Here is a 12,819-nt window from a genome sequence, read left to right as displayed (position 1 = left end):
AGGATCTCACGTGCGTCTGGAACTAGGGAAAGTATAGTGCAGGCCCGGAATGGCCATAGGGCACACCCGGCATTTGCCCAGCAGGCCTAACAAAAGCTGGCTGGCTAGAAGGCAGGGACAGCATATAGAGGAATTGATCCGTCCTTTTCTCCTCCTGCCACCGCTGAATGCTCGCCTTCCTCCTTTCCCTCCTGCAGGCATTCAGTGACTGCAGGAAAGAAATGGACAGATCTGTTCCTCTATATGCCGCCCTGCTACCCCTCCTATCCATCCCCCTGGCCACTCTTTCCTGGTCCCTCTGTGCTCCCCCCTCCCTTTCATCCCTACAGCGCTGCTGTATTCTGCCCTCCCTCCTACCACCGGCTGCTGTGGGGCATCTGTCAGGATGGAGAGAGGGGAAGGACGCAGTAAATATGTAATTTACTGGCCACTTCCTTGTCTGAATGAACAGTCAGTGATCAGTACTAATCACTGACTTTCTCCATTCATATCTGAGGTATAGTAAACTGTATTTACTATTCTTTAGTTTATCAATGAACGGGAAGCTCTGTACAGAGCTATTCCTGTCCACTCATTCTGTGCTGCTGAGGCTGCAGAAATGGAGATTGAAAGCTGTGTCCTCAATCTCCTTTCTCTGTCTCAAAAGTGAGGTCTGTTTAGAGCCCTGATATCTCACCAATGCCCCCCAGCAGGGCTCCTAAAAAAATGTAAAAAATGAAAGAAAAAGTAAGATAAAATGTTAAAAAAAAATGTAAAAACCCATAAAAATAAAACAAAAACACTGACAGCAGTGGTGGAACTACCAGGGCCCTGGCATTCCACCACTGGGCTCCAAGGGAAAGGCCCCCAGGCTCAGAGCTGCTCAGTCTAAAATGCCCGGGTCTATTTTTATGTCCCTGTCTGGGCCTTGTGTAGTGCTTTTAATTCCATTTTAAGTAACTTTAGAAGACCAAATGAATACATTCCTGACATTTTACAATATACAGCAACAGTATTTTTCAAAAAAGTCCCACCTTTTATAACTGAAGATCCAGTGACTGCCTAGGCTGAGAAGAAGTCATTAGGCTTCTGCAAACAGGAGAAAGCAAAGGTAATAAATGGCTGTATGTACTACACTTACACATTACTTAGCATGCATGCACTAGATACATCTGATGGTAGGCCTGCTTCAGGTTTGAGGTTGGACACCCAGCAGTTACTGTGCAGAAACCTCAAGCTATTCCAGGTACCATCTCAAGGACCTGTGTGCATGTCTATGGTGGTGGTTTGGAGAAGAAATAGTCATGAATGAGACGTGAGGGCAAGGTAGACCTGTAGTCATCTAGGAAGATGGGCGTTGTGAAGTAGCTTGGAAGAGATGTCCCCTAGGAGGTGAACTCTCATGGCAGGAGAAGACTGGAAGAGTAAGAAGAGTTCTTGAGTAGAATGAAGTGAAGCCGTTTTGTGCTGAGTCTTGGATTAGAGACAGGAAGCAATGGCCCGGTCACACGAAAGCGAGACAAACTTGGTAACTTTATCAGGACACAAGGAGTGAATTGTCCATCCACATCACAAGCCTTACCCTCTGTATGCGTGTTTGTAGTCACCAAGAGAAAACAAACCTCCATTGGCAACTGCAATAAAAAGGCGGTATTTTTCTGCAGCCAAATGCATAGCTAGAACAGTCCACTGAGCATCCACAAAATATTTATTTGTGCTTCTTTATCTTCTTAGGGCAATAAATATCAACACAATGTGACTGACATGTATTTAAAAATATGATGATCAACAGATTTAAATTTGATAACTGATGATGGTGAGCCAAGTTGTCTTATGATGACACAGAATGGACAACAGGGCCCAGTATTTGGTTTTAAAGTAGAACTCTGGCATCAAGGTAATTGTTTCCCCTAGTCCCTTCCCATACCTCTAGACCACATGTCAAACACTAGGCCTGCGAGCTGAATACGGCCTGCCTGGCCATTTCTGTTTCAATGTTTTTATTCAAACTTTAAAACAATAAAGAGGAGTATGACAAAAGCCTATGAGGGCTAATTAAAGCGGAATTCCAGCTAATTTAACCAATAGCCACCCGGCCTATAGCCGTTTGGCGGCCGCAAAAATGCTGTAGCTTTCCAGGGGTGTACGCCATTTGGCGTTCTCCCGCACATGCGCAGTTCGCACGGTTGCAGAGCCACGCAGCGGCGTGATCTGTCCCCGGCCGTGTAGCTCGGACACGGCCGATGACAGATCTGAGTACCGGGCCCCGTTGCCGGTACCATGTGACCTGCTGTGACCAATCACAGCAGGTCACATGACAGTTGTATACAATGAATGGCTTCATTCATGCCATCCATTGTATACTAGTGCCTAGCTGTGAATGGTCACAGCAGGTCACATGCACATGTCATGTGATTAGCTGTGGCCAAATCAAAGCTAAGCACAAAAAAAAAAAAAAAATGACTTTTGTCATAGTAATGACTTTGGTCATAGTAAAATATGAAAAAAGAATCTTAAAAAAAATAAAAAAAATGTAATAAAAAATTAAAAATAATAATTTTTTTTTTTTTTCGTACTGTCACCAGTCAGTGTCCCTGTTCAGCGCCATGCCAGTTATATGATGATGCTGTTCTGCACTGGTGACAGTATGTAAAAAAAAAAATAGTGAAAATAATTTTTTTAATTCTTTCATTTTCCGAAAACGTATGACAAAAAAAATACAACTTCAAAAAACTCGCCATTCCTCTTATGAAGTACGCCGGACTGTCTACTCTGCAAAAAGGGGTCATTTGGAGGATATCTGTACTGTTCTGACATTTGGGGGATATCTGTACTGTCCTGACATTTGGGGGATATCTGTACTGTTCTGACATTTGGGGGATATCTGTACTGTTCTGACATTTGGGGGATATCTGTACCGTCCTGACATTTGGGGGATATCTGTACCGTCCTGACATTTGGGGGATATCTGTACTGTCCTGACATTCTTTGACCTCAAGAAATTAGATTGGCTGTCAGTACTTCAGGATTGATCAATATTCAGATCTATCCCATAGTTTGTGAACTCTATAACTTTCCTACAAACTAAAAAATACATCCTAATTTGGGTTATTTTCACCAAAGACATGTAGCAGAATACATCTCGGCCTAAATTTATGAAGAACAATTATTTATTTGTAAACTTTTATAACAGAAACAAAGAAAAACGTGTTTTTTTTTCAAAATTTTTGGTCTTTTTTTGTTAATTTAGCAAAGAATAAAAACCCCAGTGGTGATTAAATACCACCAAAAGAAAGCTCTAGTTGTGCGAAGAAAATGGTAAAATTTTAGTTTGGGTACAATGTTGTATGACCGCGCAATTGTCATTCAAAGTGTGAGAGCGCTGAAATGTGAAAACTGGCCTGGGCAGGAAGGTGTAAAATTGCCCGGTATTGAAACGGTTAAAAAAAAAATAAAAGTCAGCAGCTACAAAAACTGTAGCTGCTGACTTTTAAACTACAGATACTTACCTCTCCCTCGGTCCAACGATGTCCTCACCACGCCTGGTTTCACCAGATGTCTTCTCTCCTCGGCGCCAACATCTTCAGTGTGGGCACTCGGCTGTGACAGCTTGCAGCTGCATAGCCGGGTGCCCACTGCGTATGCGTGAGTAGCGCTGCTGTTTGTTAAGGGTCCCGTAGTCTTCTGAAGACTACGGGGAGGGAGGAGGGGAGGACAACTTCTGCTTCCGATCGTCTTAGGCGATCGCAGTGGAAGTGGGAGCGGGTACCTGTCAAATTCAAGTACGCGCACACCCCAAAGGTGCCAATCCTTAATGGGGAGCGGGGAACAATGCATAAAAGCGGAACTTCCCCTTTTGGGTGGAGCTCCACTTTAAGGTAAAATCTCGCAATGCAGGCGAGACAAGATCAAAAAAGAGATATATAATGAAAGCACTCACTGATATTCAATAAACAAGCACAGAGCAAAATATACCATTGCAGGTTACCACCAGGCCATTTCATGTTGCCCTCGCCTCCTGTAGTCTTGGCTCTCCCTTCCTCCTCCTTGTCTCTGACCCCACTTTGTCCCAGTAGTTGGAGGCAGAGGAGGACAAAGGTTCTCCACCACATCCTGCATTTCTCCGTGCAGCCATGAGGAGGCTTGTCTCCCCCCCACCTCCATCTCAGCAGTTGGCAGTGGAGAGGAGGACAGAAACCCTTCGCCATATCCTGCTTTTCTATGTGGGGCTCGTCTCTGCCCCCAAACCCCACAGTCTCTGCAGTTGGAAGCAGAGAAGAGGACAGAACTCCTCCTACAGATCCTGCACCTCTCTGTGCAGCTGCTGCACCCCTCATCTCTGCCTCCCATGGTCTCAGCATTCAGCAGTCACCGATAACTGACTCCAGCCCTCCTCTGGTCCTCCTCCAGACCCTGCACTTTCTGCTTCCCAGCTCTGTCCCCAGCTTCTTCCCAGCAATAGCACAAGGCAAGGGGGGTGCACTGTGATGTAAGGGGGTTGGCCTTGCCCCCACGTTGATGGTGACAAGGGCCTCTTCCCCACAACTCTGGCCGGTGGTTGTGGGGGTCTGTGGGTGGGGAGGCTTATCAGAATCTGGAATCTCCCTTTAGCAAGGGGGGGGGCAGATTCCCCCCATGTGAATGAGTATGCCCGCCGCCGCTGCCAACCTGAAAAAGAAAAAAAAAAAAAAGGCTCCGCTTATTTTTTAAAAAATATGTAAGGGGAGTGGCCACCCTGTGACATCACATGTGTGATCACGCCCCCTTGTGACGTCATCGACTCAGCATGCCTGTCGATGACGTTATAGGTGTAGGCCATTTACGTATCTTATGAAACCTGCCTAGAATACTCCCCGGACATTGCTAAGGACGTTGCTAAGAGAGACCTAGTGTTACTGCTCACCTCCACCCTCACAGGAGTGAGCTCTCAAACACTCAAATGGGAGAGGAAAAACAGAGAAAGAGCTCACTCCTGTGATGGTGAAGGTGAGCAGTAATAGCTGGGCCTCTCTTAGCAACGTCCTGGGAGTTTTTGCAGTCAATTTTCATGTGGTACATAAATGGCCTACACCAGGGGTGGACTGACCATTTGGAAACTCGGGCACTGCCCGAGGGCCCGGGGTCAGTAGGGGGCCCCATGAGATGCCCCTGGTACCATTTTCATAGGCTTTTTTGAGTTTGGGCAAGGACACAGGGGCCCCATGATCCCCTATTGCCCGGGGGCCCCATGAGTTGTCAGTCCGCCCTTGGCCTACACCTATAGTAAAAACATTATTCAGCTTTGGTCAAAGCTGCACAATTTGTTTTTTTATCTACAGACTCCTTATCTAGACAGTTTTTTCGGTAAGGCTCAACTATGCCTTTAAAGCGGATCTAAAGTTCCGCTGTAATATACAGCGAGCAGGCAGGCTTTTTGTGCCATGAATGACTGGCTCCTATGCATGCCCATGAGTGACTTCATCCTACGCTGCCAATGAACAGGCCCAAAGACCGACACTCACAAGAAGATGCTGGTGCTGGCGAGGGACCATTGGGCAGGTAATTAATATACTTATCTAACCACTTCCAGTCCAGACACTTTCACCCCCTTCCTGATCAGGGCAATTTTCAGCTTTCAGCGCTATCACACTTTGAATGACAATTTCGCGGTCATGCAACACTGTACCCATATGAATTTTTTACGATTTTTTTGAGACAGATAAAACTTTATTTTGGTGGTATTTATTCACAGCTGTGATTTTTATTTTTTTTGCTATGTAAATGAAAATGTCCAAAAATTTTGAAAAAAAGTGTTTTTCTTATAAAAGTTTGCAAATAAATAATATTACATTATAAATCTTGACCAAAATTTATTCCGTTATCTTTTTAGTAGAAAAAAAAAATAAGCCAAATTAGTTTATAACCAAAAATTATAATTTTTAAACATTTTCTTTTACATTTTTATTTTTTTTTTATATTATTATTATTATTTTTTTTTTTTATTTACATACTGTCACCCTAGCAGTACAGTGTCACCATGGTGACACTGTACTACTTTTGGGGGTGATGAAGATTTTTTTTTTTTTACACTGATTGCTTTTACACCCATATAGGATGTAAAAGCAATCATTTCTCTTTCTCTCTGTCTGCATTCTTGCAGCCATTGAGAACTACTGAGTGAGCTGTGATTGGTCACAGCTTGTCACATGGTACAAGGCTGTTGTGAATAGCCTTGTAATATGTGACCTCTGTGATCATTCACAGATTTCACACGTAATAAGCAATGATGTAATAAGCAGCACGGACACCACCCCCCATTGACTTCTCCGTCACATCCAACAACGCCACCATCAAACCCGCCCTGCAGGCCCCAGTACTTGGTGTCATTCTGGACTCTAACCTATCCTTTCAACCCCAAGTCCAATCTTTAACAAAGTCGTGCAGACTCCACTTCCGCAACATCGCCAAAATCCGCACGTTCCTAACCCCAGAAACCACTAAACAGCTCATCCACTCCCTCATCATATCACGACTCGACTACTGCAACTCCCTCCTCACTGGCCTGCCTCGCCGCTGGCTATCCCCGCTGCAGTCGATCCTGAATACGGCTGCCAGACTCATTCACCTTTCCAACCGCTCCGTTTCCGCCACCCCCCTCTGCCAATCCCTCCACTGGCTTCCGATTGCGCAACGGATCAAATTCAAAATCCTAACACTGACGTACAAAGCCGTCCACCATACTGCCCCGAACTACATCACTGACCTAATATCCAAGTACCGCCCAGCACGCACACTCCGCTCCTCACAAGACCTCCTTCTCTCTAGTTCCCTGGTCTCCTCCTCCCATGCCCGCCTCCAGGACTTCTCCAGGGTGTCACCCATCCTCTGGAACTCCCTGCCCCAACCCATCAGATTATCACCTACTCTCCTCTCCTTTAGGCGCACCCTGAAAACCCATCTCTTCAGGGAAGCCTACCCCACCCCCTGCTAATTTGCCGACCTCCTCCACTCTTCCTACCACCCCATCCCCCACAGCTATTTCCTCCTGTGCCACCATCCCCTCCCTCCTAGATTGTAAGCTCGAAAGAGCAGGGCCCTCGATCCCCTCATGTTTTGCATTGCATTGTTATTGTTCGGTCACATGTTCTGTCCCCCTTTGTAATGTACAGCGCTGAGCGAACCATTGGCGCTTTATAAATACTGTATAATAATAATAATAATAATGTCAGAAGTGACCTCTTGCTTACTACTTTGCATGTGATCACTGATTGGCCAATCAGTGATCACATGATCGGGACCTCGTACAGAGGTCCCGTCCGACAATCGGTGTTTCACTGTGTCCGGAGGACACAGCGGGCACCGAATCGCGGTGCTGCGCGCTCCCAGGGAGCGTGCACAGCTAGAAATGGCGGGTGCCGTTTAAGAACGGCAACCCACCCCTGGAGTGCCACCGTCCTGCCATTGATAAACAGCAGGCGGACGGCAAGTGGTTAAAGAGAAAGGTTTTCAGGGATCGTCTAAAGGTGGATAGATTAGGAGACAGCTGGAGAGGTTGGGGTAGAGAGTTCCAAAGTATGGGAGAAGCTCGTGAGAAGTCCTGGAGGCGAGCATGAGAGAAGGTGACACAGGAACTAGAGAGCAGAAGGTCTTGGCAGGATCGAAGAGAGCGGTTTGGTTGATATTTTGAGACCAGGTTGGTGAGTCAGAAGTGACCTCTTGCTTACTACTTTGCATGTGATCACTGATTGGCCAATCAGTGATCACATGATCGGGACCTCGTACAGAGGTCCCGTCCGATGATCGGTGTTTCACTGTGTCCGGAGGACACAGCGGGCACTGGATCATGGTGCTGCGCGCTCCCAGGTCCCAGGGAGCGTGCACAAGCAGGGTGCGGGTAGGCCATCTATAAACGGCCACCCGACCCTGCAGTGCCACCGTCCGGCCGTTTATATACAATGGCCGGTCAGGAAGTGGATAATTAAGATATTATTAATATCTTTAGTTCCATTTTAAGTCATGCCGTAACAGGTAACTGAAGCTTCTGCTCTCAAGCAAACTGTCAAGCAATCAAATGGCTGGTGTTATCACTGCAGATCAAACAGAGGCCAGGATGGTGGCATCCTTGACTGTATTGGATATGAGGGTTTAGTTCCACTTTAAAGTGGAGCTCCACCCAAAAGGCTTTAAGCACTGTTCCCCCACTCGCCATTAAGGATTGGCACCTTTGAGGGGCAGGGGGGAGCGTGTACCCGAATTTGTACAGGTACCCGCTCCCACTTCCGGTCCGATGGCCTAGGCGATAGGAAGTGGAAGGTGTCCTCCCTCCTTGTAGTCTTGTGAGAATGGTTGTTGCACCTATGTCTGTATAAACAGCATGCTAACATACTGCAAGTGCCTCAGGTTCAGAGGTTTCTGGGGTAACAAAAGTAGAGCTGTGAAGCCGTAGCAATAGGTAACAAGTACCCCAAGCTGCCTTCTATCTTCCCCACCCTATGTTTCCCTGATTGAGCCAAAGATAGGGAATTTATCAAGTTGTCGCTTATGTCCCCCCCCCCAAGGCTCCCATTCAGCACTGGAGAATGGCATTGCCTGGTAGCGGTGCTGACTCTGGAGCTGGCTTGGCACTGTGTCTGATGCTGTAGAAGTCTGCCCTGGAACTAGCGCCTAGAAGTCATGTAGTGACAGCCTTCTGGATGTGAGCCATGGCAGTTACAGGTCCTCTTTAATGTGCAAAGGCCATTTGTATATTACAGGATCTGTCAATGCAGAGGGGCCATAAAACAAACTAGAGTCACTTTTTCTCAAGTACCTGTACTTACGATATGGAAGCTCCCAGTAATCAATGCACTGTCAGTCTCTGCCGGGAGACTAGGGAATACAAACAATAACTGCTTCGCTGCCAGCAGGAATGCCAGCCAGTGGAAAATATTTGTGCTGCGATGGCTCAGAACAGACGCTATGGCCTCTTATTTATACTGTCACACTTATCCTTCCCAGAGGAACGATTATCATGTCTCTTCTGTGTGAGGTACAGAATCCAAGCACGGCCCAGCCACTGCCTGAGTGATGGGGGCATAGAGGATTCTGGGAGATTAAGAGTCAGGACAACCTCGCTATCTGTACAGAGCACCAGTGGTATACATACAAGTCCTAGACCAGTGGTTCTCAACCTGTGGGTCGCGACCCCTTTGGGGGTCGAACAACCCTTTCACAGGGGTCCCCTAAGACCATCAGAAAACACATATTTCCGATGTGTAAAGAGCAGCTACTGTGTAGAAAGCAGCTACTGTGTTGAAAGCAGCTACTGTGTTAAAAGCAGCTACTGTGTTGAAAGCAGCTACTGTGTTGAAAGCAGCAGTATTGGAGGTAAAATGACACTCATGAATTATAATTACTGGGTAAATAATTTTATGGTTGGGGGGTCACCACAACATGAGGAACTGTATTAAAGGGTCACGGCATTAGGAAGGTTGAGAACCACTGTCCTAGACTATAGGCTGGTGGCGTAGAGCTATTTTCATTTCAGTTTCATGATCCAGAAATTAGCACTAAGCACTCTTCACTTTTCTTTCACTTATTATTATTATACAGGATTTATATAGCGCCAACAGTTTGCTCAGAACTTTACAATATAACAGGAGACAATACAGCAACAATACAGTTCAATACAAGAGGGATAGGAGGGCCCTGATGCTTGGAGCTTACAATCTAGGGTATCATAATATGCAGTATGTAAGGCATTACCCAAGCTAAGATGACACTTCCAATCTTTTGAAGCAAGGGAGGACTTACTACTTATGCCACCTTGGGTACTGCAGAAAATGGCCCGAGATGGTCAGAATAGTTGTGTAGAAAGTCTGATCACCTGGGTACTTATAGGAAAGATCCAGTTGCCTGGCTATTTGGGAGCATGCCTACACGTCATTTGGTGATGCAACAGAGCCGAGGGTTCGGTTGGCAAAAAAAAATTAAAAAACTTTGGTTTTTAATAAAGTGGATCCTCACCCTGAAAACAAACTGCTCTCTTCTCCAACCCTCCTCTCTTCCACCACACAAATATATATATATTTTTTTACGCCACTTGCCCCTGCTAATTATGTGCACTGTGCTCCCTGTGCCTCCTGGGATATGCACATCACATATCCCAGGAGGCATAGGAGGAGATTTACTAAAACGGGTGCACTCAGAATCTGGTGCAGTTGTGCATAGTAGCCAATCAGCTTGTTCAATTAAGCTTTGACAATAAAACCTGGAAGCTGATTGGTTTCTTTGCAGACCTGCACCAGATATTGTACTCTCTAGTATTAGTAAATAACCCCCATAGCAGGGGCGGACTGACCATTTGGAAACTTGGGCACTGCCCGAAGGTCCGGGGTCAGTAGGGGGCCCCATGAGATGTCCCTGGTACCTTTTTCATTGGCTTTTTTGAGTTTGGGCAAGGACACAGGGGCCCCATGATCCCCTATTGCCCGGGGGCCCCATGAGTTGTCAGTCCACCCCTGCCCCATAGTCTTTTATTCACAAAGGAGGAGGGGGACGAGCCTAGTGGAGTGTCATCGGAAGGCCCACCAGCTTGGACTGGAGGAACCGGCAGCCTCCTGATGACATCACACAAGAACATGGCAGAACACAGGACCCGATCGGTGGCAGAACAGAAGAGGATCTCAGAAGGTCAACACTGGATCCACTGGGTGGGTGAGTATCTGAACTGGAAAGAACCCACAACTCGGTAAGCAGAGGTGAGGATGAAGGTCGGCTTTAAGAAGATAAAGGACAACATGTTGACGAGGTAGAATGAATTATCATCCAAACATTAACGCGTAATAGGAAGCAAAGCAAACTGGATACATTTAAGAATAGACACATGACATAAAATAGATTATGACAATCAACAACAAAATCATGTAGTGACAGTCTAGAATTCACAGGCGTTAAACTTTGGGACATGTCTACCAAATATGCTTCATTACCTCCAGGTTTGAGCATCTCAAAGCATGTGAAGGGATAGCAAGGAAAGCATTTAACAATTCTGGTGGGGGTGTAGTACCATCGTGACAGTACTTTGTAATAATTTTCCACAACCAACACTTAAAGAAGGCTGTCCATGGATTTTTGCGGGGTTCTTTATCAAAATTGACTGCGTCGGGCGTAGGGTCATAGCCATTGAATGTCATAAATCTAAATCAATGGTGTCTACAATGGAGATAAAGCCTTAATAGAAAAACTTTTGAGAAAGGAGCAGGCAGAGAACAGTCAAACCCCCTTCCACATGTACCCTAGAGAGGGTATAGGAAGGAAGGAAAGAAGGAAGGAAGGAAGGAAGGAAGGAAGGAAGGAAGGAAGGAAGGAAAGAAGGAAGGAAGGAAGGACGGACGGACGGACGGACGGAAGGAAGGAAGGAAGAGGAAAGGAGAAAAAGAAAGAAAGATAAGGGCAAGGGAAAAGTAGGTAGTGAAAAAGGTAAAGGAAAAAAAAAGGGTACCCCAGAGCCTGCCGCCTTAGAGTGGGCAATTGTGGTGACTATGCTACCACAAGAAAAGCATGGCTGGCTCAGCAGATGAGTCATAATCAATCCATGGTTGCCAAATTTTTAGAAACTTATCATGTGTGTCATTAAGGATAGCTGTTAGTTTCTCTCATTAAAATTCCCGGCATAGAATATTGTCAGTGGATTTGTGTAGGAGAGCTTCCCAAAGGTCTATACGGAGATTGACTCGGAGGCTGTATTGACCATGGTATATACCTAAATTCACAGGTGTTTGACTTTGGGACACGTCCACCAATGCTTTATATCCTCTAGGTCCGAACACCCCCAAAAGCATGAGCAGGGGGTATAGAAAGGTAAGCATTTAGTGATTCTGGTAGGGGTTGTAGTACTTTGTAAGAATTTTCCAAAAGCCAGCACTTGAATACGGCCATCCATATTTTGTACCAGTCTTTAAGGGGGAAAGTGGTGTTAAAGTCCAGATCCCTCCACGAGAAATATAGTGGAGCTTTAATAAAGGGGTTGCCCAAGATAGAGAAATATAATAAAGAAACTAGGCCATGAGTCGTTGGGCAAGAATTGCATCTAGATTCAAACGCCATCATGATCGTAGACCAATCATGGTTTTTAGCTAATGACTCTACTAGATGGCAGATCTGAAGATAGTGGAATAGTTCAGCATTGGGAATGTCGTGGGAATCTTTGAGTTGATGAAATGTGTGAATTGCACGTGTAGTAGAGAATGTATCTAAGTGAAGGCTCACATGTACCACCATTGGTAACTTTGAGGGTTTTCCAATCCAGTGGGGAAAGGGGGCAGTTAAAAATTTGTAAGAGTGGGAGGTGGGGAGATATCAGACCTGCTGAATATTTAATGGAGTCGAAGATAATAAGCGTGTGAGCCAGTATGGGCTTAAAGGGTTTGGAGTAGAGTGAGGGAATCCTGATGAGAAGAAAAAGTCAGGGTCAATACTGAGCACACCGATCAAAGTTCCCATAGGTGCACAGTGGCTTGAGTGCACATGGACCAGGGTTCTATCTGAGTGACTTTACAATAATAAGAAATATTGGGGATACCAAGCCCTCCTCTGAATATAGTTTTATGTAGAAAATACCCCAGTCAGGGAAAAAAGCATTATGGCCACTGGGTGGCACTTATGTTATAGGAACTACATATATTAGAAAAAATACGGCGATTATTTGTCCTAAATGTGTGTGTTTGTCACAGACATTTTATACATAGACCCCAAAGTGTTCTATGTTGTGTATTTCCACATTGGCAGCCCTATTGAGATTTGTTACATGTTCCCATTCATAAAGTACAACTTTTAAAAATATATTTACAAATCGCTGCTCCTATTTATTAGCTCATAAAT

At 45.6% G+C, this 12,819-nt stretch overlaps 1 protein-coding gene across 2 annotated transcripts in view; it reads left to right on the top strand.

The window, feature by feature from the left end:
- GJA5 (gap junction protein alpha 5) overlaps window positions 1–12,819 on the top strand; it is a 162,980-nt gene that overhangs the window by 25,592 nt on the left and 124,569 nt on the right. The gene's annotated exons all lie outside the window — the stretch shown is intronic.

Source organism: Staurois parvus, unplaced genomic scaffold (assembly GCF_062004578.1).
Source record: "Staurois parvus isolate SC_StPar_1 unplaced genomic scaffold, SC_StPar_1.0 ptg000574l, whole genome shotgun sequence".
Lineage (NCBI taxonomy): Eukaryota > Metazoa > Chordata > Amphibia > Anura > Ranidae > Staurois > Staurois parvus.
Note: the sequence above shows the minus strand (reverse complement) of the source record. Positions and strands in the feature narration are given on the sequence as shown.